The sequence below is a fragment of the Felis catus genome, chromosome A3 (assembly GCF_018350175.1).
Source record: "Felis catus isolate Fca126 chromosome A3, F.catus_Fca126_mat1.0, whole genome shotgun sequence".
Lineage (NCBI taxonomy): Eukaryota > Metazoa > Chordata > Mammalia > Carnivora > Felidae > Felis > Felis catus.
The window spans coordinates 36,025,199-36,050,465 of NC_058370.1; the positions used below are offsets into that span (position 1 = coordinate 36,025,199).

At 37.3% G+C, this 25,267-nt stretch overlaps 2 long non-coding RNA genes across 3 annotated transcripts in view; one reads left to right on the top strand and one right to left on the bottom strand.

Moving 5' to 3' along the window:
- The window catches only part of LOC102900958, an 81,455-nt gene that overhangs the window by 52,202 nt on the left and 3,986 nt on the right, over positions 1 to 25,267 (bottom strand). For both annotated transcript variants that reach the window (XR_002154660.3, XR_006595371.1), the window contains exon 2: positions 8,393 to 8,503. This is a non-coding gene — a long non-coding RNA (uncharacterized LOC102900958). The remainder of the gene's footprint in view (positions 1 to 8,392; positions 8,504 to 25,267) is intronic.
- LOC109498080 lies at positions 1,481 to 23,315 on the top strand. The gene is made up of 4 exons (XR_006595372.1): positions 1,481 to 5,786; positions 8,865 to 9,015; positions 21,854 to 21,914; positions 22,791 to 23,315. It is a non-coding gene; the product is annotated as an uncharacterized LOC109498080 (long non-coding RNA).

Genomic DNA, 25,267 nt, shown 5'->3' on the forward strand with positions numbered 1-25,267 from the left:
ATCATCGCAGTCCACTTGGTTTCCACAACCCCAGAGGTCATCCCAGCCCAAAGTCTTTCCTATAGAACAGTGGGCAATGATCTCAATTATTCTCTAGAGAGTTTGTGGCTATGAAGTTGGTAGCTTTTTCCTTACCTTCAAGGAGGAATACTACCTTTAATTACCCTTCAACATGGGAGGGGGGAAGTTGAGTCTATTCCTTGGGCATAGAGCCTCACCTGTGACCAGGCTCTACAAGGAGTGGGAAAAAGAAAGCCTGTTTTGTACTGAGCAAAACAGGCTGAGAGTGCTCTTGAATGTTTGGTGGAGTGCACAGAAAGACACGGGGAAGAGGACAGAAAGCTGAGGGTGAGAACGCCTTTGCATACTCTTATCATTTGGAAGGCACTGGAGAGAAAGATGCCTTGCACTTATAGCAAGTTCTCACTCTCTCTCAGCTTTCATTTTCCCAATATATAAAATAGGGACAATGAAATCAGCCTCATAGGCTTATTAGAAAGGTTATTTTGGAAATACTTGCCAAAATTCCTGACAAACACCTCCACTTAATATGTTTAAGTTCCTTTCTCTTCTTCCTTTTGGAATAATATAATCTAATTGATAAGTAAGGATACATTTCTACAAGATAAATTTGGCAAACGGTCTAGAGCTATAATATGGTAGCCACTAGCCATTTGTGGCTATTAAGCACTTGAAATGTGTCTACTATAATTAGAAACCAAATTCTTTATTTTATTTCATTTTAATTTATTTAAGCTTACATTTAAAATCTGATACTTGATTCAAGTATTGGAAAATGCTTATGCATATTTGGAACAACTTGGGCATGTGAATTCCTTTGTCGACCACAAAGTATGAAATTGAAATACACATCAAGGATTTCCTGTGAGAATTTAACACTTGAATTAAGATATGCTGTGTCAAATACTTAGCATATTTTAAAGACTTACTACAAAAAAAGAGAGAATGTAAACTATTTCATTAATAATTTTTACATTAGTAATTTTTATATTTATATTGATTACAAGTTTAAATGATATTTGGATATGTTGGGTAAACAGAATACATTATAATTTTTTTATCTGTTTCTTTTTACTTCTTTAATGTAGTGACTAGAAAATTTAAAACTGGGGCACATGGGTGACTCAGTCAGTTAAGCGTTCGACTTTGACTCAGGCCATATTCTCACGGTTCCTGAGTTCAAGCCCCGCGTCAGGCTCTGTGTTGACATCTCCCAGCCGGGAGTCTGCTTCAGCTTCTGTGTCTCCCTCTCTCTCTCTCTGGCCCTCCCCCACTTGTGCTCGCTCTCTCTCAAAAATAAAAAAACTTAAAAAAGAGTTTAGGAGCACCTGGGTGGCTCAGTCGGTTAAGTGTCTGACTTCAGCTCAGGTGATGATCTCACAGTTCGTGAGTTCAAGCCCTGCATTGGGCTCTGTGCTGACAGCTTGGTGTCTGGAGCCTACTTTGGATTCTCTCTCTCTTCCTCCCCCACTCACACTCTGTCTGTCTCTGAAAAACGAATAAAGATTTTTTTTTTAATTTTTAAAAAGAGTTTAAGAAAAAAATTTAAAACTGCATAAATGACTTGCATTATATTTCTATTGGATAGTGCTTGGCAGAGGACAACAAATAATTAGATTGAGTTTTCCTACCAGAGTGGCTGGTGATCTTGGCCTTGGTCAGATATTTCATTAATTGAGCACCTATTCTGAGCTAGGGACAATGGAGCAACTGAATCATAAATGAGCATATAAACAAACACTGTAAATAATATAATTACAAATAATTCTCTTGAGTACAAGGAAAAACATATATGCAGTAATGAATGAGGCCAAGAGATTGAGGTAGTTTCCTTAAATGAGAAAGCAGGCAGAGGAGGCTTCCAAGAGGAGGGACATTTGAATTAAGATTTGAAGGGTAAATACGAACTAGAAGTGCAACAATCTTGATGAGTGGAACATTTTATAGGAATATTAAATGATTGTACTCAACGTCAGACAGTCACTCAAGAGTCAGACTGGGATTATACACTCACATTTGTCAGCCCCCAGAGTCTGTGATCTTAACCATTTGTGAGAAATGATGCTTTCTCCTCTGGTGATAATATGGCCCTAGTCTTCTAAAAGGGCAAAATTATTGCCACTGACTCACTTCCCTTTTCCTGACTTATTGTATAGAACCTATCTCGTTATGTTATGAATGTGGCATTCCCCAGTTAGGTTCCTAAGGGCGGGAATCCATAGACATAGACGTGTGATGTCTTGGAGGAAAGCATCCTTTTCTACTCTTTTTAGTATTTTGATCTTCTCTGACAAGGATAAATTACAAAGATTGCAGAAATGGTGGAAATTATTTCTGAGGAAAGGAGTTAAACAGGTGTTTCTTTCTAAAGCTATGACTTAATGGGGTCAGGCTAACAAGCTTGAGGAAATAGAAATGACCTAGTGGGAAAACAAAGGTAATTCTGAGAGAAGGACAGTGTGGATTTTGGAGCAGGGGACCAACCAGCACTACAGTCCCATGGGGAGTTATTAGACCTGGAAGAGCAGCCATCACTTGAGGCTTTTATAGACTGAAAAATTGATGTAATCTGCTGCATTGGGTTACAGAATTTATAGGCAAAACTGATGAGGAGCACCATCTTTTTCTCAGACTTGAGTCTCCAGGATTTCTTTTGAAATTCCAGAGAGTGCTGTGAAATTACAAATGTATGGTATGGAACCATTTACACTACAGATCTTGCTTGATGTTTTTTTAATGCCATGGCTAAAAACCCAGAAATCTGGTTAGGCTTTGCTTTACTTCACAAAAGAAAAGGACTAAAGAAAATCTTTATAGGTACAAAAACAAATATGGAGGAAGATGACCCCAGTGCTGTGTGCAAAAGCATGGAGGAGGATATTGAGATTCATAAGTTTGGGGAAAGATCAACATAGCTGTGTCAAAAGAATAATTCAAGTTTAAAAAAAAAACCTCATTTTTGTGTAATAAAAGAAATTCTATATCTAGCTGCGATCTCTCCCCTGGCCCTAGGTTTATAGATCCAATTGCCCACTTGGTATACAACCACCAATAGAAAGAAAATCTCATGGTCATCCCAAATGGAACATGGCAACAATAGAACTTTGGGGTTCTATATGTAGTTTTTTTCTCACCTAGGGAAATTAGCACTATTTAATTGCTTAAGCCATACCCTCCAATATCCATTCTGTCATCAAATCTAGTTAATTCTACTTCCAAAATGTATTTAGAAGTTCTTTACTTTTTTCCATCTCTAAAATCATTCCCCTTTAGTCCAAGCTGCCATCATTCCGTATGGCAGCAAGAGCCTTTGAGCAGGTGTCTTGGCTTTTATTCTTGCTTCCCAATTTGTTGTTCAGGTGGCAATCACAAGCCAACCTAGATCCAAGGTAACATGGACCATTAAGCAATCAGTGAAAGGAGTGTCAAAGAATTTGTGGCCATTTTTTTTTAACTGCCACACTGACTCTTACAGAAATTGGTACCCCTTGTAAAGTACTTCCTTTGGCATTTCCACTGCTTCTGGTCACAGGCCTTGCCCAATATGAAAAAAGTCCACACCAATGGCATCTTTCCACAAAGTCAGTTTTTTTTTGCATGGTTTACCTACCTACAAGAACTCAGCGAGCCTATCTGTTTAGACTTTGAGGTGGTTAATTCCGAGCAGCCCCTTACCTCTGTGTTATTAGCTCTTCAGTTAGTCTTTGGCAAATTATTTAGTCTCTGTAGGTCTCCGTTTCCTCATGAATTAAGGGTCCTTATATCTCATCATCTCTAAGTGCTTTGCAGTTCAGCCAACAAAGTTAGAGTTTAGTCACTGACCATGCTCACAGACTATGGATATGAAGCTAATCATAAGTTTTTAGTTGCACTAATTATAAGAGATCATTTCATCTTTTGATCATGGAACATGATGCAAGTCTTCTGAGGATTTGGGCTGTCTTGCCATCCTTCCTCCGTAGCATCCCTAAATCATTCAAACCAACTCTAGATAGTATGATGATTTCTACAGGCAATTTTATAAAAACTACTTTCTCTTTTTGCCCCAGCCAATTTGTCCCCATTCTGGTTTTCCCAGCAAGCCCCTGTCTAATTTGGCCTTTTTTTTTCCTGCAGTCTTTTCTTTCTAACTGCTCTAAGTTTTTTCTTCAGTTGTCTTATTCAGAAGAGGCTTCTTTTTGTTACCATAAATTCATAACAAAAAATATTTTCTCCTCTATTTGTATTTGTTTTGCTCTTGTATTAAAAGTACAATGCATGTTGAAACAGAGAACTAACTTACTTTTACATTTGGGGGTTCGTTTAAGCCAGGGTAAAAGACAAAATATTTTTTTTGCAGCATTATTCAGATGAAAGTTTTTAAAATCCATTGTGATTGAATTACATATAAGGAGAAAATATTTATTTTCTTTATCCTCAAGCCTCTTTTTCTAAATTTTGGTTCTGAAATATACATGAATATATCACATATACGTAAATAAATGTAACAAAAGTGAGTTCTTATGAAAAGACATTTAGTATGTTTAGTCAAACTAAATAGCTATCAGGTTCAAGAGGGTTGAGGTAGCTTAAAAAAACCTTTTTATTGCAGTATAACATATACATGGAAGATTACACAAATAATAAGTGTATGATTTGAGGAACTTTTCACAAACTAAAAATATCCATGTAACCAGCCAAAGGATAGACTTTTATCTTGCTAAAGGATTCTCAGTGGTGGGCTCTTGAGAAACTCCCGTATAATTGTCGTACATTGTTATTAACTTTATGTAAGCATGAGGCTCTTCCCTCCAACTAAATTATACATTCAACATGGTTTCTACAGTGGGACCATAGTTTATACCTCATTTTTTCTACCACAGAGCTAGCTAAATGCCCTGAACTGAGGACACCTTCAATAAATGAATATGAGCTATATTCAGACTCAGTTTATTAAACATTAATACAAACCAATTTCTTCTTTATATGCTTCTATTTCCTACTTCACCTTCTAGATCACTGACCTTCTCAGTCTTTTTGCTGGCCCCAACCTCATCGGCCAAATGGAATTTCTTGAGACTCTTCTTCATCTTTCTTTCACTCTGAACTCAACTGTTTCCACGTTTTTAACTAATATCTATGTGCTGAAGACTCTCAAATTATAACCTATAATATAGTGAATTAATGGCAGTGATGGCCCAGTTAATAGCCTCTTGAAAGCCCTACCCCTTTGCAATGTGACTTTGCAACTGCTCCCATCATGAGGTAGAGTCTTTTTTTCCACCCACTGAATTGGGCTGGCCTTGTATCTCTCCTTGGTAAATAGAATACTGGGGAAGTGATGGTATACCAATTGTGAGTTTAAGTCTCTCTCTCTTTTTTTTTTTTATTCTTTATATATGTTTGAGAGAGAGACAGAGAAACAGAACATGAGTGATGGAGGAACAGAGAGAGAAGGAGACACAGAATCCAAGCAGACTCCAGCACAGAGCCCAATGCAGGGCTTGAACCCATGAATGGTGAGATCATGACCTGAACTGAAGTTGGATGCTTAACCGACTAAGCCAGCCAGGTGCCCCTAAGGCTTTTCTTACTCTTGGAACCTTCTCTCTATTATATGAGTAAGCCCAAGGCAGCCCATTAAAGAATGAAAAACCATGGAGATCATTACACCAACTGACAATCAACCAACCCCTAGAAGCAAACCACCTAGCCAACTTGCAGCTGACTGCCAATCCATTAGGGAACCCAAGTAAGACCAAATAAGATGCCCAGCTTAACCCAGGGTAAGTTGCCAACCTGAAGAAATAGTTATTGTTTAAGCTGCTGACTTTTGGAGTTGTTTGTTACACAGCATTAGCTGATATACCAGTTTAGACTTATATATAGACATACATTCAACTACCAGCCTGGCATCTCCATATAAATGGTCCACAGCCATCCTAAAAAAAAAAAAAAATCTACACTATACTGTTGATTTTTACCCCCACATACAAAACCTCCCCTTTTCAATCTTTTCCTCTTGGAAAGCAGCTCCACTATACATCCAGATATTCAAACACAAAATCTGAAAGCTATCTTTAATTCTTCCTTTCCCTTACCTCTCACACTCAATACATCAGCAAATCTTGTTGACTCTACTTTCTAAATTTGTCTTGAATCTACACTTCTTTCCAGCACCTCTAACATCACTTCTCCCTGTCTAAGCCTCTGCTGTCTCTTGCTTATAGCGCTACAGTAAGCTCCTATCTGATCTTCCCCACTCTACTGCTAAACTTCTCCAACCCCTTTTCACACAAAAGTTAATTTTGGCTTTAAAAATTCTACGATATCATGTCACTAACCTGCTTAAAACTCTTCAAAGACTTCCCATCATGATTAAAATCAAATCCAAATTTCTTATCATGGCCTGTAAAATCCTATATGACCAAGCCCCTGTCATTCTCTCCAATCTCACCTCCTGCCCCTCTCCCTTTAACGCACCATATCCCAGTCCATTGGCCTTCTTTCTTCTCCCTGAACAACCAAATCCCTCACATCTCAAGACTGCCATTCTTGCTGTTCTGTCTGCTACAAACCTCTTCCCTTGCTTTTTGTTCTTAATCTGGTAGGATCTATTACATCCTTCTCAGGTTAAATCTCACCACCTCTTGGAGGTCTTCTGTGGACACTTTCAAGTGGTATTCCTGCTCCACTCATTTTCCTCCATCAGCCCATCCTGTCCAACTCATTGAAATTATTACAATTTCTTATTCTTTGTATATTTACTTAACAATTCCTTTCTTTTTTCTCTTTTCTTTTCTTATTTTTTTGCCTGTCTTTTCTACCAGATCAGAAGTTGCATGAGGGCAGGAGACTGTGGTTACTTTGTTCATTTAATATCATCAGTGCTTACCACAATTTCTCTCCCACAGTAGGCACTCAGGAAATACTAGTTGAATAAATGAATTTAATACAATCCCTTCAATAACAATGTCAGGTAGATTTTTATTACCCCAATTTTGTAAATAAGAAACTTGAGGATAAATATTATCTGTATAATTATTTTTCAGAGCATATAAAGGGATGGAAACATGATAGCTAGGCTAATTTGTTTAAAAAAAATACAGTAGGGGACTGGAACAAAATTAACCTACTGGGAACATTTACAAGGCCTAATCCTTAATCCCTCAATCCAGTGACTTGATAACCAAGCAAGTGTGCACTTGTTGGGAGGGAGTGTTGTAAAGAGATATGAAAAACAACATGTCCCAACTCACAACTGGTTGTTTCCCACCCTTGGACTGTGGTTGCAGCTCCCAGAGTCATGTCCTCATGGAAATAAATCCAGATGTAGGAAGAAAAGGTCATAAAATAATGGTTTTTCCTTAGCACCTCCTTCTTAGCAAAGAGCAAAATATTTCCCAAAAGCCTGCAGCAAATTTTTAGTTATATTTCATTGGCCATAATTTGGTTCTACTCCTACTTCTAGACAAATCATTTGCTAAGGAGACCACAACTGCCACATCTGGTCTGCATTCATCACCATTCATCACCTGGACTAGGCTTGTTGCCACACAAATGTATCAAGATTTGGTATCTGTGATAGAAGGGGAGAATAGAAATTGATCATGTAAGCAATAGCATCTGTCACAGCAATTCAATTATCCTGTGTTATTTTGTCCCATTTTATCCTAGAAATTATGGGTGCGATAGATTTAGTCCATGGGCTAGGAAACTCAGAGTTCAATCTCATGACATTGAAGGTCAGCAAGGTTACAGCCTATTTTTCTCAGAAATTGATGAACCCATATGTTGTACTCAAAGAATTTCAACCTTTCACCTCTTGGCAATGGATAAATTCAAATACCAGGCATAGTGAAACAAACAAACAAAAAAAAATGAAATCATAAGGCACTTTTCTGATGATAAACCTAAAATTGTCCTGATAAATAAATCTAGCCATGTTTTAAATTCAGCACTTTATGCAAATATCAAAATACATCCCTTTTGACAAATCTCAATGTTCCTTTCCTTATAGAGACGACTTTCATTTTCCATAAAATTCCACCTCTTTATGTTTCATGCAGTCATACAAGAATGCTGAACAGTATGTATAGACTAATAGAGGCAAGTTTGGCCTTGTGGAACCAGCCTTTGCCTGAGAATTGGATTCTAGTCTTGCTATATCCCAAAACTGGCTGTATGAACTTGGGCAAGTTGCTTCATTTCTTCTTCTGTGAAATAAAGAGATTAAATAGACTGAGAGCTTTCTAGGTTCTAAAATTCTGTGATTATATCTGATATCCAAGTTAAAGCCAATTGGACAATGTATTGGTAAGGACAATTGATATTATAACAAAAAAATGCCCGAAATTATAGTGGCTTAACACCATAAAAGCTTATTTCTTACCTAATGCTCCAATTAGATTCATGAGGTGTTCTTGGTGTCTCCTCCTAGCAATGTTTCAAGCACTCAGCTTCATTCATTTTATGGTGCCCCTGCATTTGGCTTCCATGGTTTCTATAAGAGAGAACATGAATAATAAAACAGGAGGTTTTATAGCAGACATGTCAGTCTTGGAAGATGCATTGTCCAGAATCTTGTGGCCAGAATGCATGGCCCCAGATGAAATAAAAGTGAGGTTGGATAATGTAATCTGTGAGACTATAAAGAAGGAACAGGATTGAATAATACTGAGCCAGTGTCAGCCATAAACATTTTTGGATATATTTCTTTCTCTGAATTCCAAGTAACTAAGGGAAATAATAATCTCACTTTGAATATTCCTATTGTGTCACTGCTTATCCTGTGTTCCCTAGTACCTCATACTACCACTATGTTTCATCATGAATTAACTCTTTATATGTCTATGTCTTACCAGTTGCTGGGAGTTCCCTGAAAGAGGGACCTTGTGTAATTCCCCTCTATACCCTCAGCGCTCAGCACAGTGGATGGCACCTACTAAGGATTGGAGATCCTGAACAAATCAGAAAAGAGGATGTATTCCCAACTGCTTTGTCTTGATGTTGGTGGTCAGTGCTCATTCCCAAACATCTATATTGAGGAGGCATGATCTATATGGTTTGATTTTTGTGTCTGTATGGGGGGGAGGGTAATGGTAAAATTATGTTTGTTTACTGCTTTAGAAAAGTTTTAAGAAACAGCATTTGTCATTTCACAGAATGATGGGGAAGGTTTATTAAATGGAGGTGAAGGAGGTAAAACTATCAACTTTGAACCCCATTGGTGTTGCAGAAGGATGGTAGTGAGAGTAGGTAAAGAGATGATTGTGTGTTTGTGAAGCTCAGATCTTTTTCAGCACAAGCGGACTGAGCCCATGGCCTTAACAGGAGAAGATATTAAGGCCACCACAATGACTGGCATTATAGTTCTGCTCTAGAACAATTGCTGACATTCCCTCCACCCATCCCATGGTCCAACACTGACACCCAGGATGGCCTAACCCCGAGTCCACTCCAAAGAAATGATTCTGCAGGTTGATAGAATCTCAAGATGCCCATATCCCAGAATTAGAAACTATCCCTGTGGCAGTCTCAGGTTTTCAGCAAACAGACCAGAGATGCACACATGAGTTTCTTTTGTTTCAAGTTAAGGATGCATTTTCATGTTTTTTTAAAATTCAACAATAACAAACATTTGTTGAAAGCCCAACTTCTAGAAATGTACTACTCAATACAGCAGTCACTAGCCACATGTGGCTATTAACATTCAAATTTAAATTAATTAAAATTAAACAAAATTCAAAATGCAGTTCCTCAGTCACACTAACCACGTATCAAGTGTTAAATAGCTACACGTGGCTAGTGGCTACCCCAACTGAACAATGCAGCTATAGAATATTTTCTGGCATCACAGAAAATTCTACTGGACAGAACTGTTCTAGAAACTGCTTCCATATAGTGTGTCCAGTTTTCTGGATCAAGTTATCTCAAGCCTATATGGTAGAAGATACAATAAACTCCTTTTAGGAAATCAAAAGAGGACCTGTGTTTTGCTAAAATTTAGATATATACATGCAGTTTCTTAAAATAAATTTACATATTTGAAGGGTCAGTCTACCTTGGAAAGTTAAATTTCTCATCTCTAATATGAATTAAGTTTTAACTGCCTGGAACTCAGCCATCGTTATAGATTAGAGGTTAAATAAAACAACAGATCTAATATCTCCTGACATGTTCCAGAAAGAGAGACAGAGAGAGAGAGAACAAGCAATGTGAGACCCTTTTCAGATAACAGTAGAAGCAAGAATGAACTGAAAAGGAACCTTGCCTACCTTTTGGGTATTATCTCCAAACACATATCATTCGAAAAATAAAATTCTATTTTAAAATATTCAAAGCAGTGAAACATTTGTACTCCTCATACATGTTAACCTCTAAGCTGTATAATAAGATATGGCATCATTTTTTTCCCCAAGAGAAGTTAATTTACCTAAAAGAAAAGTGAATTGGCCAGGAACCTATTTTGTCATTGGTCCAGGAGAGGCAAGAATCCTACCTAATCATCAGAGAGGTCATCTGGGCTAGTTATTAGAGATGTTCATAAAAATATCAGCTCTATTTCTCCAGGAATATGGGAGATCCACTTCACCACTCCCTAAAGTAAGAGAGGCCAGATAACTTGTTTGCGTGGTTAAATATGAGCAGGAGTGATGTATGTCTCTTCCAGTGTTAGCATTTAAGTTCCTGTGCTTGGCTGATTCCTCCTTTCTCCTCATGATGACAATCATGGAAGCCCACACGGGAGTTTCCATTCATGGAAATCCATTAGTGATTATGATGAAGAAAGGCCCTGCTAATTTGTATCAGACAAACAGCAAGTAAAAGAACCAACTTTTATTATATTAAGCCATTATGAGTATGAAGGTGTTTGTTACTTCAGTACAATCTAGCCTGTTGTGACCAATATCATCCAAATTCAGGTCATATGGCTCAAAATGGAAACAATGAGTTCTGAGCCCTTTGTTTTTGTGAATAAAAATAAAAAAGCCATATATATGCAGATCAAGAGTTAGACAGAGGCAAGGGATCAAATTTGACAAAGTCAGTACTAGCCTGGATTTCCTATAGGCATTAAACATAGGAAGAAAAAATAGCTTGTTCATGTGAGCATAAATGGTATGTAGAGATTTATTTAAGCTCTGCTGTGAGGCGGGGCCTCTTTTTTTTGCATGGTTGAACTAAAAAATGCTATATAGGCTATGTATATCTATGATGCTTTTCCTACAAGAGGCTTAAAATTTTCATTCCCTTCTTTCTAGATATGCTGCTAAGATCTTTTTTTCCCCCTTTAAGAAAAAATAAACCATTGAGATTAACATCCAGCTTGCTGAGTCATTTGTTTTCTACTTGATGTTAACTACAGGGATCTGAAGCTAGCAAGGAGAGAGAGAAAAAGAGACACAGAGACAGAGATGAAGACATGGAGAAAGAGAGAAATTTAGGGAGAGAAGGAGAAAGATTGATTCTAGAAAGAAAGAAGAAAAATCTGTTAAGTCAAATGGAAAAGCAAAAATAAAATTTGAAAGATTTGGCTATGCCATCAGTTTTCTTACTCTGTAGTGGAAGCCCTTTATACAATATTTTAATGAAAACTGTAATGTGATTAAGGTTTGAATCGGATTTTCAGAGTGGAAAAGGGCAAGGTCATTAGAATGGGAAAAACCTAATGTTAAAGTGCAGTGCCTCCACTATTAGCTGTCTGACTAACAAAAGTCAGCTAACTTTTCTGAGTCATGATTTCTTTGTCTATAAAAAGAGAATAAAAAAACTTAGCATATACGTTGGTCGGAAAGATTGAATGCTATAAAATACAGTAAAGGACATTGGAAAGTGGATGACACCAAGCAGAGATCACTGTTTCTTTCTCTCTTTGGACTCTCACATTATCTCTTCTTTATTCTACCAGAAAGTTTCTTTCTCTATAAGGCTTTTTGAATACCAGCTTTAGAAGGGCAAACTGTAGTTCTAATTCTGCCGCTTACTGGAATACTGTGTTAAGTTTTTCACATTCCTGGGGCACCTGGGTAGCTCAGTCAGTTAAGCATTCAACTCTTGATTTTAGCTCAGGTAATGATCTCACAGTTCATGGGATGAAGCCCTGTGTGGGGTTCTGTGCTGGGTTCTCTCTCTCTTTCTCTCTCTCATAATAAATTAAAAAATTGTTTTAAAGTTTTTAACATTCCTTATTTAATATTCACATAATTCTCTGTAAGTTTTTCCCCCTTTTACAAAGGAAGAGGCTTATAGAGAGTTAGAAATTTGCCCAAGTTCACATAGATAGCCTTTTAGTAATCTAATGCCACAATAATGCAGTCTTGCAAAATTCCTCAAATTCAGGGGCTCATAAACAGCCGTTTGGTATGCTTGCCAACCTGTGGATCAACTGGGAAGTTCTGCTCATCTGGATTGCCTCAGCAGGGTCCACTCATGCAACTGCAGTCATTTGGGGTTTGGCAAGTCTCTCTAGTCTATGACCAAAGAACAATAAGTGAGCAGCAGAAAATGGAGTAATCTCTGACTTCTTCATTAAATGAAATGCTGACCATGAGCCAGCAAACTAACCTTCCTTGGACCCTAAGCCAGGGACCTCCTTTGGTCCAATGCCTTAAATCTGTACAGACCTGGAGTAGGGAAATGATGAAGCCAATGATTCTGACAGAAAGGATGCCTCGATCTCCATTTAGTCCCTGAGAGAGATGACTGACAGCAGGACAGAGCCTAGTAAGGGCATATAAAAGCTTCTAACCCCTAGAAGGGACTAGAAGGGAAGGATTTCAAGGGAAGGGCAATCAAGCTTGGTAATACACCACAGCTAGAGATGACTGGAGTTGATGCTTCAACACAGTGCCACACCAAAATGTGGCCCATGAACCAGCAGCATCAGCATCACTTGGGAGTTTGTTAGAAGTGTGGACTCTTGGGACTCCACCCTAGACCTCCTGAGTCAGAATCTCAGAAGCACTTTTTTAGGAAGAATCAAAATAGACTCATATCATTGAAATAGCATCTGTGGCCAGATTTTCACTAGTAGGTGAATTAACCCTTCAAGTCCCAGCACCTTGCTGAGCCTCTGACGTCCCAGCCAAGCTTTTAATACCTTCAGTTGATCAACTGGCCCCACTCTCTAGAATGAGCATCTATTATTTTTGCTTACTTAGCATCCATTCCCCTTCCTGTTGACCTCACTCAGAGACCATTCTCCTCCCCAACTCCCAGTCCATGTCTTTTGAATGGGATTTATCATGGGAATGGACATGTGACCCAGGGTACCGAATTAGAGCACAACACCCTTCCAGTCACAGTGACTGGTTCTGGAAGAAGCACATAACCCAGGACTAGCCAATGAAAAGAATAGTCAGGGATATTTGTTGGAACTATTAGAAAAGCAGCATGCTCTTTTCTGCTATTGAGCACAGCTAGTGGAGTCTATCTGAGAATGAAGTCAACACACAGATGTTAAGAGATTAATTTTTGATGACATTGTTTGAGCACCTGAATCTAGCTTTGCTTGAAGCCAGACCTAACGCTAGAGGTTTTAATTGTGTCAATACGTTGCCTTTTTTGCCTAAGTTATTGAAATTTGGATTTCTATAACTTGCGAGAAACATATTCCTGATATACAAAGCCACCCCATGTTCTAAGCTTGCTGACCCCACACAAGTCCTCACTCAGCTCTCAGCTTCCACTCTCTCTTCTGTTCCTCATCACTCGTGACATGGTCATTTTCCAAACTCCAAATTTCAAAATTGTTTGTAATTGTACTTGTTTCCATGGTCACAAGCCAAATGGAGTTTCATAAGATAATATTGGTCATGACCCCAGAGATTTGGGTGGACATTATTTTTCCCAAGTATAACATAGACCTGAAGTTTTGGGTTCTATCAAAACCTCATTATTCAAAATGTGGACCAGGAGCATCAGCATCATCTAGGAGCTTGTTAGAGATGCAGAATTTCAGGCACCACCATGGATCTGCTGAATCACAATTTTCATCTTAACTAATCCCCAGTAATTCATGTACTCAAGTGGCAAAAGTCACTGTCTGGGAGTTAGAAGACTGGTCCTATCTTCCTCTGTCTCAGTATTTTTTTACCTGTGAAATGAACAGACCAGGCTATTTCAGAGATTTACTCCAACCTGGACTTTCTATGATACTCATGTTTTTCAGTCCTTGACTCAGACTGTGACAGCCTAGCATGCAAATTAATAGAAATGGCAGGGGGTGGGAGTCAGAAAAATAAAAGAATGCTTCTATCAGTCAGAAAGCAATTGGTTGGACCCTTTGTGTAAAATATCAACCTCCAAGTAGAAACATATTCTATTTTAAAAATGAGAAAACAAGCCCAGAGAGGTAAACCGGTTTTCAAAAACCACATAGCACAGATACAGCAGAGCAGAAATGGGAAGATACAGTATTGCTGAGAAGGTACAAAAGAACAGGGGTTAGTGTTTGCACATGGTTGTTCTGGTGCTGGGCTGCCTAGGCACTTATTACAGGGTCCTTGGGAAGATACTTAACTGTTTTGTGTCTCAGTGTACTCATTTGTCCAATGGACATTATAATAGTACAAACTTCATGATATTGTAGGGAATTACATCTGTAAAGTGTTTAAACTATGCCAGCAATATATAACATTTGATATATGTTTGTTAAAGAAATAAAAATAAATCTTGATCCCAGTCTAGAATGATTTCCATAGTATACTGCAGCTCTCCCATGCCAGAAATATCCTCTTTCCCCACAAGATTTCTATAACCACCAGGCAATGTGTCTGAAACCCTACCTTATTTCTTTTTAAAATTACTTTAGTATGTTTTAGCTTGGTGAACATTAATTTAACATGAATTTAATATTTTTTTAAATTTTTTTCAACGTTTTTTATTTATTTTTGGGACAGAGAGAGACAGAGCATGAACGGGGGAGGGGCAGAGAGAGAGGGAGACACAGAATCTGAAACAGGCTCCAGGCTCCGAGCCATCAGCCCGGAGCCTGACGCGGGGCTGGAACTCACGGACCGCGAGATCGTGACCTGGCTGAAGTCGGACGCTTAACCGACTGCGCCACCCGGACGCCCTGAATTTAATATTAATTAGTTAATAAATGGTGATCCATTTTTAATAGAAACTACCAAGGCAGCAGGTTAGCTCTGCTAAGGTCTTAAAAGGAAAAAGGGATTTAATTAAAAGATTGAGTGAATAGAATGAAACAAAAAGAAAATAAACAAGGTAACTCCTATTCACCAATTTATCAACGGCTTACCCACAGCAATAGTTTGAAATACTGGATACATTTGGGAGGCTTTAAAAACATTATCAATGTCCAGGGCTACTTCAACCTAATTAAATTAGAATTTCTGGAAATGGTACACAAGCATGAGTGTTTTTAAAAAGCTCCCTCTAGTAGGCTGAATGATGTCTCCCAATGATACCAGGTTCTAATTTCTGGAACCTATAAACATTATTTCATTTAGAAAAAGTGTCTTGCAGATGTGATTAAGTTAGGGACCTTGAGATGAGATTATCCTAGGTTTTCTGGGGTAAGGCTTAAATGAAATCAGGCTTCATGTATCCTTATGAAAGGGAGAGATTTGGACATATGAGCACAGAAGAGAAGGCAATATGCACTTAAGAAAATTGTGTATTCTGTTGTTGGGTGGAATGTTATATAGATGTCTGTTAGGTCTAGTGTGTTTTAGTGTTGTTCAAGTCTTTGAACGTTATTGATCTTCTATTGAGGTCTTTTATATACATTGAAAACGGAGTGTTAAAGTCTCCAACTATTATTGTTGGAAGTATCTATTTTTCCCTTCAGTATATTTGTGGTTTTGCTGTGGTGTATATATTATTATGTCTTCTTGAGCAATTGACACTTTTATTATTATAAAATGTCCTTCTTTGTCTCTAGTAATGATTTGTGTCTGAAGACCTATTTTATCTGTTATTAGTATGGTCAGTCTGGTTCTCTTATATTTGTTTGCATTATCTTTTTATGTCTTTTTTACTTTCAATCTATTTGTATCTTTGACTATAAACTGGGTCTCTTATAGCCAGCATATAGTTGGATATTTGAACAATTTAACCAATTTCTGTCTTTTGATTCAAGTGTTTTATCCATTTACATTTAATACAATTGATGAGGTAGGCTTTATGTCTGCCCTATTGTTATTTGTTTTCTACATGCCTTATGTCTTTTTCCTTTACTCCAACTGCCTTCTTTTGTGTTAGATATTTTCTAGTGTACCATTTTAATTTCATTGTCATTTTGTTTCTTTTACTATGTTTTCTAGTTATTTTCTTAGTGGTTGCCCAGTGCTTAGTACTTCATGTAAGGCAGTTGTGCTACAACAAATTTCTCAGGTGTTTTTGTTATCTAGGAATGTCTTAATTTCTTTTTTGAGTGATAGTTTTGCTAATACAAAATTCTTGCTTGGAAGTCTTTTTCTTTCAACACTTTGAATATATCATACCATTGTCTTCATGGTTTCTGATGAAAAATCAGCTGTTAATCTTATTCAGGATGGCTTATATGAGATGAATCACTTCTGTATCTGTTTTCAAGATTTTTTCTTTGTATCTCCTTGAGTTTTACTACTTGAAGTTCAGTAAGTTTCTTAATTATTTAGATTAATGTAATTTTCCAAATTTGGGATGTTTTGGCCATAATTCCTTCAAATATTCTTCTTATCCCTTTCTCTTCTCACTTTCTTATACTCCCTTTATGCATATTTGGTACACTTGATGGTGTCCCACTTGTCTCCAAGGTTCTATTAATTTTTTAAATTCTTTTTACTTTCTGTTTCTCAGACTGAATAATTTTAATTGACCTATCTTTATTTATTTAAAAAAAAAATTAAAGTTTATTTTTGAGAGAGAGAGACAGAGCTTGAGTGGGGGAGGAGCAGAGAGAGAGGGAGACACAGAACCTGAAGCAGGCTCAAGGTTCTGAGCTATCAGCACAGAGCCCAATGCAGACCTGAACCCACAAACCATGAGATCATGACCTGAGCCAAAGTCAGATGCTTAATCGACTGAGCCACCCAGGTACCTCAATTGACCTATCTTTAAATTTGCTAGTTCTTTCTTCAGCCAACTCAAATCTACTACTGTCCTTCTCTAATGAATTTTTCATTTTAGTTCCTATACTTTTAAGCTCTGGAATTTCTATTTGGTTCTTTTTAAAAATAATATCTATCTCTTTATTGATATTCTCTATTTGGTTGAGTTATTTTTCTAATAGTTTCCTTTAGTTCTGTAGACATGAGTTACTTCTTTTAGTTCTTGACATACTGATAATCACCAACTTAATTTTTTGCCCAGTTAGTCCAGTATCTAAGTGTCCTCATGGGAAGTCTCTATTGATCATTTTCCTCCTGCTTATGGGCCATATTTCTTTACATGCTTCAATACTTAGTTAAAAACTGTACATTTAAAATAGTATAATGTGACAACTCTGGAAATCAGATTCTGTCACCACCACTACTCCTAGCATTTATTACAGCCACTGTTTGTTAGTTTAGTGATTTTCCTAAACCACTTCAGTAAAATCTGTATTCTTTATTGTGTGTGACCCAAAGTCTCTGTTCAGCTAACTTAGTGGTCAGCTAATGAATGGACAGATTTCCTTAAATGCCTTGAACCAATAGGTCTCACAGTCTTTGCAGAGAACCTCTGTGTGTTAGGGTAGTGTTTCAACACTCTAGCAGGCAGTTTACAACACTACCTTAGTCTTTACTTCCTGCTTTTGCAGAATCTCAAGATCATGCAGAGCATAAGGCCTTCTCAGATCTTTTCAGGGCATGTGCACAGCCCTATACATCTGTATGAATATCTAGATTCCCAGGAATATATTGGAGTTTTTCAAAGCCCCTATGTTCATCTCACTTCTCAGCATTTCCTTTTAAGTTTCTTTGTCAACATCTTGTTTGCCCCAACTATTATTACTGCCTCAGGCAGCTGCTATGTTAAACATTTGCTGCTGACTGTTTTTGACAAATGCCCTGGGGAAAACACTGTTCACACTGAGTTCTAAGTCATTTCAAAGACAAGCACTGAGAGTGGTAGTTTCCAGGAAACTTTCAAACAAGTAAAGTAATGACAATTCTCTTTGGATGGGGCTTCTGGGGAGCTCCAAATCAATTATGTCCCCCACCTTCATTGTCTTCTAGGCTTCTAGGCTTTCAGGGCTACCACAGAACTGAGGAGGGGGGGGTGGGAATAGAGAAAGTTAAATGGTAAAAAATTTGCTGTTCTTACTTAGATCTAGGCTTTTTGTCTTTTTTTTTTTTTAATACATGCTCTTCAAATTGTTGCATAGCTTTAGTTAATATCCAGAGTTCTAAAAAGTCTGTTTGGTTTTGACAATTTTTGCCAGTGAGTTTATTGCTTTTATGGAGTAACATATTTTGGAGGTCCTTACTCCACCATTCAAAACTGGCTCTCCCATAAATACAATTATATTATTGAGATGTTGACTCTCAACCAGACTTCCGCCCAGATATTATCTCTCACATCTCACTTTTCAATTTTAATCCAGACTCTCTCTTTAGCTAAAGGGTTAAAAACACATTTCAATATTCATTTTTATTCTCCACTATAAAAGTGGATAGCATTTTAACAGACTGAGAAAATAAGCTTTTAGAACTGCCAAGGCATTATAAGATAGTCATTTAGGGAGAACACTCCAGCCCACACAAACCAAGTGTGCCTCTTTAAAAGCATTTTGAAATAATTTCATAATTTTGTTATCTCTATTTTTTTTTACTTTTTTTTTTATTTGAGAGAGCGAGAGAGCATGTGTGTGAGTGGGAAAGAGGAGCAGAGGGAGAGAGAGAATCTGAGGCAGGTTCCACATTCAGCATGTGGAACCCAATAGAGGGCTCACTACTCTGGGATCATGACCTGAGCTGAAATCAAGAGTTGAAGGCTCAACCGAGACACTCAGGCACCTCTATCTCTATTCTTTTTAAGAGTTAATATATTCACATTAAAAAATGAGAAATTAAAAAAATATAATATCATGAGTCTTTGTCTTTATTCTTTCCCAAAGAAACTATCTTTAAATATTTCAATTTTAAGTTCTTCTTGTTGTTTATAACTTTAATTTTAAATTACATACTTCTATTCTTGATGCATGAAATTTGAATAGTATGTATTAACTCTCCTTTTTAAAGATTAGAACATCATCTAATTGACTCTTTCTCTCTTTTTAAAATTTTTTTAAAAAAATGTTTATTTATTTTTGAGAGAGAGAGAGAGAGAGAGAGAGAGAGAGAGAGAATGAGTGGGGGAGGGGCAGAGAGAGAGGGAGACACAGAATCCAAAGCAGGCTCCATGCTCTGAGCTGTCAGCACAAGCCTGATGTAGGACTCAAATCCACGAGCCCTGAGATCATGACATCAGCTGAAGTCAGATGCTTAACCGAGTCACCCAGGTGCCCTGGCTCTTTCTCTCTTATTCAAACACCCAAACTTTGTTACTTTCATTGAATTTTTGTTTTCTGTTGATTGATTTTATATATAACTTTGTATATAATCATGTAATATGATTAAACCTTATTTCTTTCTTCTATCAACTTTAGAGTAATTCTCTTAAACCTTTACCACAATGACACCTCTCCACCTTATCCCCTCCTCAGCTCCCTCCTTTACCACATTCTGACAGTTCTAGCACCACTTTTATAGTTTAGGACTCATAACATTTAGATTCTGTTAGGAAAATATAGTGAAGTTTCTTGTGCTTGATCTACCACTTGATTATAAACTTTAAAAATCAATAAATAGCATTTATAGCATTATGATCATATAAATACTATTCACTGCAGAACCAAGCAGTGACTCTTTAAATATTCCTATGACACCAAATCTTCACACAAAGAAAATAATCAAACAAAAAGGACAAACAGAAGCTCTTTCCTTAAGCTCCATCAAAAATTGCTCAAAACTGGGGGCCCCTGAGTGTCTCAGTTAGTTAAGCATACGACTTCGGATCAGGTCATGGTCTCACAGTTTGTGGGTTTGAGCCCCATGTCAGGCTCTGTGCTGACAGCCCAGAGCCTGGAGCCTACTTCAAATTCTGTGGTTCCCTCTCTCTCTGCCTCTCCCCTGCTCTCATTCCATCTGTCTCTCAAAAATGAATAAACATTTTTTAAAAATTTGCTCAAAATTGTGTCATATTTGGACCAAAAATGTATGGTAAGCTTTCATTTTTCCTGACATTTATAGGACACTTTTATTTTTATTATTGTTCAAAGAGACCTATGTCATTGTCAGACTAATACACCTTTTAAATTACACTATTTGTTAAGTTATCTAATTTTTACTGTTTTATTTCTGTACTTGCTTCCTAGTTTTGATCCTAGGAGAAATAAATCCTACATTAGTTCTAACATTTACTAAATCCCTAGCCTTCTGCATTTTGTGTGTTTTTTTGTTTATTGTTTTTCTGGGGTACAATCCTCAGAAAATGTTTTTATTTTCAGACTGAGTGCACAGAAAGTAAGCATCCTGAATCTGTGTATTTCTGGAAATGTCTTTATTTTGACCTTAATTCCTTATCAACATTTTAGCTTAATAGAGATTTATAGACTGCAACTTATTTTTCTCCTAACACTTCAAGATTTATTCCATTGCCCTCCTATCATCCAGATTTGCTGATGAGAAGTCTGGTGTTGATGTAATTCGTGTTTCTTTGTAAGCAACCATCTTTATTTCCTCTATAGAAGCTCTTAAAACCTTCTTCAAGTAAAGTGGGATATTATGCAAAAGAAGAAGCATACTCATTGTGTGGGATTAACAATGCTAACCTATTCATATTAATAACTGAGTCATCATTTAACAAAAAGTCATGGCGTTGAGAGGATGGGGAAAGGGTAAAGGGGTAATATAAGAGAGCTTGATTATCATTGGTCGTAACAATAAACCCAATGATAGTCTATTTTATGAGTCAAGAATTAGCAATATCTGCACATTATTTAGAAACAAAAAATACTTTACCCAAAGGAAACACTAATGTCATTAAAAACTGTTACCTTTATATAGAGATAGATAGATAGATAGAGATATAGACTTATATATATTATACATAATATATATAAACAAATATATAATGTCAAGAGGAGAAAAGTGCTATGAAGAAAAATAATTCAGGGTAAGAGAATAAAGAATGATAGTGAATTGGAGATTAGCATGATTAGCTAATTTGGATTGTCAGAGAAGACTCCTTTGGAAAAGTAGCATTTGAGGAGGTGAGACATAAGAAGATCTGGGGAAGAATGTTTCAGGTAAAGGTAATAGCAAATACAAAGGTCCTGAGGTGGAAGTTCATTTGATTGTACAATGAACAACAAGAAGGCCAGTGTGATTATAATGGAAATAAGTATAAGGAGAGTGTTGGGAAATGAGTTTCAAGAGGTGGCCAGAAGCCTGATCTTGTAGGTTAGGAGAAGGACTTCTAAAAGTCATAGGAGCCATTAAACGTTTTTTGAGAAAGATTTTTTTTTTTTTTGCAAGTGCCATTGTGATAGCTATATGAAAAAAATAGGGGCTAGGAAACAAACTAGGAGGCTACTGTAAGAGCCTAAGTGAAAGATGATGGTGGCTTCAACTGTAGAGGTTGAGAAGTGGGTGAATTTAGAAAAAGTATTGAAAACAGAGCAACATTTGCTCACACATGAGATGTTCACGGGAAAGAGATTAGTAAAATAAGACAAGATTTTATCCTAAAGAAATAGGTGAATGTAGATGCCATTTACTAATATGGGGAAGAGAGCCATATTGGAGTTAAAAATCTCAAATTCTACTTGGTACATGCTAGGTTTTTTTATCCATATTTGCTTTATATTTATGTTCAGGTATTGAGTAGGAAGTCGGATGGACAAGCTGAAGTTTAAAAGATAAATCAGGGCTGAATACGTAAGTATGAGGACATTAACACATAAATGCCACTCAAGGTTCTAGAACTGGATAAAATCACCAAGAAGTGAGTGCATAGATAGGAGAAAAGGTACATGACTGAGCCTATAGAGCTGGGAAGATGAAGAAAAGCCAGAAAAGGAGAACGAAACTAAGATCCTTCTGAGTGCTAATTTAGTAAGCAGGACACCTACTGAGATTGTTAATTAAGAATGTGAGATGAAGAAGAGTGGAGGAAACCAACTGATGCATATATATGTTCAGTTTGACATACCTTGATCCTACAGATGAGAGTATTCAGTAAGAAGCTAGGAATATGACTCAAGCTCATGAGAGAAGATGGGACTGATAACATAAAATTAGCAGTCCTACATACATAAAGAATGCTTAAACTCAGGGGGCATGAATCAGATTCTTTTAAGATAACATGTGAAGGAAGGAATAGGACATTGGTTCCTATTTTCCTACCATGAAGACTACAGGAGTCCGAAAAACTCAGTCAGAATTCTCATGTATTAATTTAGAATTAAAATAGAATGGCTCAGTCAGTTAAGCAGTTAAGTGTTGGACTCTTGATTTTGGCTCAGGTCATGATCTCACGAACCATGAGATCAAGCTCTGCCTCAGGCTCTTGCTGACAGTGTAGAGCCTGCTTAGGATTCTCTCTCTCCCTCCCTGACTACCCCTCCCCCACTTGTGCATGCTCTCTCTAAATAAATAAAATTTAAAAAAAATTTAGAATTGAGATAATAATTGCTTGTACATATATCGCAGAGAATTGTGAGAATAAAATGAGACCATGTGTGTGATAGTGCTTTATAATTTGTACAGGCCTTTGCAAATGTGAGATGCTAAATTTTCTTCTCTTTGGCTTAGAGTGCAAAAGTTTTCATGGTGGAGAGTCAGAACACATTACATGGACAAATGGAGCTCCCAGAGGGCTTGTGTGGAGCTCAGGAAAATGTACAGCTTAATCTGCTGGGCGCCACAATTCTGCTGCTTCAACTCATTTGCTATGGAAAATGAGGAGTCAACAAACAAGGGAGAGAAACAGAGATGGGGGCACTTCATAGAGCACTTTAAGAAATGGAATGAGCAGTACAGAGTGTCAAGTGAAGGCAGAAGTTAAGAAAGATGGGAAGTCCATTGGAAATGACCAGGAGATCATTGACATTACCTGCTGAGATATTAAACTGAATAAATGCTCTGGTGTTAGGTAGCAGAATTGTGCTGTCTTTCATGGCCAAAACCAATCGAATAGTTCCAGATATCCTTTGTACATTTCCAGACATATCCTGAATTATTCACCTTAACCCATCTCACCCTGATTTTCACTGCCTGAGTTCCTGGCTCCTTGTTTGTTTGTTTATTTATTTGTTTGTTTGTTTGTTTATTTATTTAATAAATTCTTATTTAAAATCTCCTATCGTTCCCTCAAAACCAGTGGCCAACCTTGCTGTTCTGTTCTGACTTCCTCGACTGACTCTTTCAAGTACATTTTGACTGCATCATCTTGACCCAATTCTTATTTATGCTCCTTATTTGGTATTGATCTCTAAATTCCTTCCTTGATTATACTTGGCACTCTTCTCCTTTAACTCTGTTGTTTCTGTTTACTCCAAGTAATCATCTTGCCAGCCTAGATCCGTTTCTTGGAATTCATCCCAACCAAACCTTGTGGTCAGTGTCCATAGACTCATCCCATTAGCAATGGAACCCTAAAGCTGTTAATGAAAAAAGTCATACACAAGCCAAAATATGTTGAGGCAGAGAGGTTAGCTGTAAAGGGAGGATCTGATGGTTAATTTTATGGGTCAACTTGACTGGGACACAAGGTGCCCAGATATTTGGTCAAACATTATTCTGGGTGTTTCTGTCAGGGTATCTTTGGATAAAATAAACATTTAAATCAGTAGACTGACTAAAGCAGATTACCCTCCCTAATGTGGTCAGCCTCATCCAATCAGCTAAAGGCCTAAATAGAATAAAAAGTCTGAATCTCTGCTCAGCAACAGAAAGTTCCTTCTACCTAATTGCCTTTAAACTGGGATACTGGCTTTTTTCTGTCTTCATATTCAGACTGAAACAACATCTCTATCCGAGGCTCAAGTTTGCTGGCCTTTGGACTGGTACTACACCATTGGCTCTCTTCGGTCTCCAACTTCTGACTTACACTGCAGATCTTGAGGCTTATCAGCCTCCATAATTATGGAAGCCAATTCCTTATAAGCCTTTTTGCATATATATATACACACACACACACACACACACACATAGGCACACACATATATATACATACATATACATACACAGAGAGGGGCAGGGAAAAGAGAATACACGTGTGTGTATTTGTGTGTGTATACATTCTATTGGTTCTGTTTCTCTTTCTCTGGAGAACCCTAATACATAGGGAAGGAGTCTGATGGGGATGGAAGATTCCGTACTAAAGCATAATGATTATAAACTTGAGCCATGGGGTTCAAATTCCAGTTGTACCATTTATTAGCTGTGCCTTTAGTCAGGTTATTTAGTCTTCAGTTCCTTCCTCTGTTTTACCTAAACTCCAATATGTGGCAAGCATATGGAAGGTTTTAGATGTTGAATAAATGAATGAATTCAAACAGATGAAGAAACCAGGGCCCAGATGGGTTAAATGATACATATCTAGTCATTAGCTAATGAAAAAAAAATCAACCCTCCATATTAAAGCAGCAGTTATGAGTCATTACTTAGAGAAAGTTAAAAGTCTCATCAAATTGATAGATTTATTTTATTTAACCAATACTTCATAGTGTCAGATACGATGATTCTAAGTACTTCACAATTGCCTTGTGAGTTGATTATAATTATTGTCCCCATTTTACCTATGAGAAAACAGAGAGATGACAGAATAATAAGATTCTTAAAAGATTTACTGAAGGAATACTGTGATCTCTTTCAAATAGCCTTTTTAAGTTTCACTAATTTTGACTATTATGTTCTCCTTCCTTGTATCCCTGGTTGACACAAAGTTCTTCCACCTCCTTGACCACAGGCACATCTTGGCATTGGAGAGAGTTCTAGGGTGCATTCATGTACAAAAGAGAGCCTACAATGTAGATGTTTTAAGGAATAGGAGCATGGAAGCACCTACCCTCCTCTGGCTGATGAGGACTCTCCTCCTTTCCTACAATGCTGTTCTTTGTAAAAACCAAAGTATTATTTAAAACTCTGGGTGTGCAATCTTATTTCTTCTCTACATGGCAAGCCAGAAACAGAAACCAATGCTCCTGGTTCTTTTTCTACTTCTCACAAACTATGGCCCTACCTCAATGGCTTCAGGTAATAAGGAAAACCTGGGGAGTTTAGAGCTA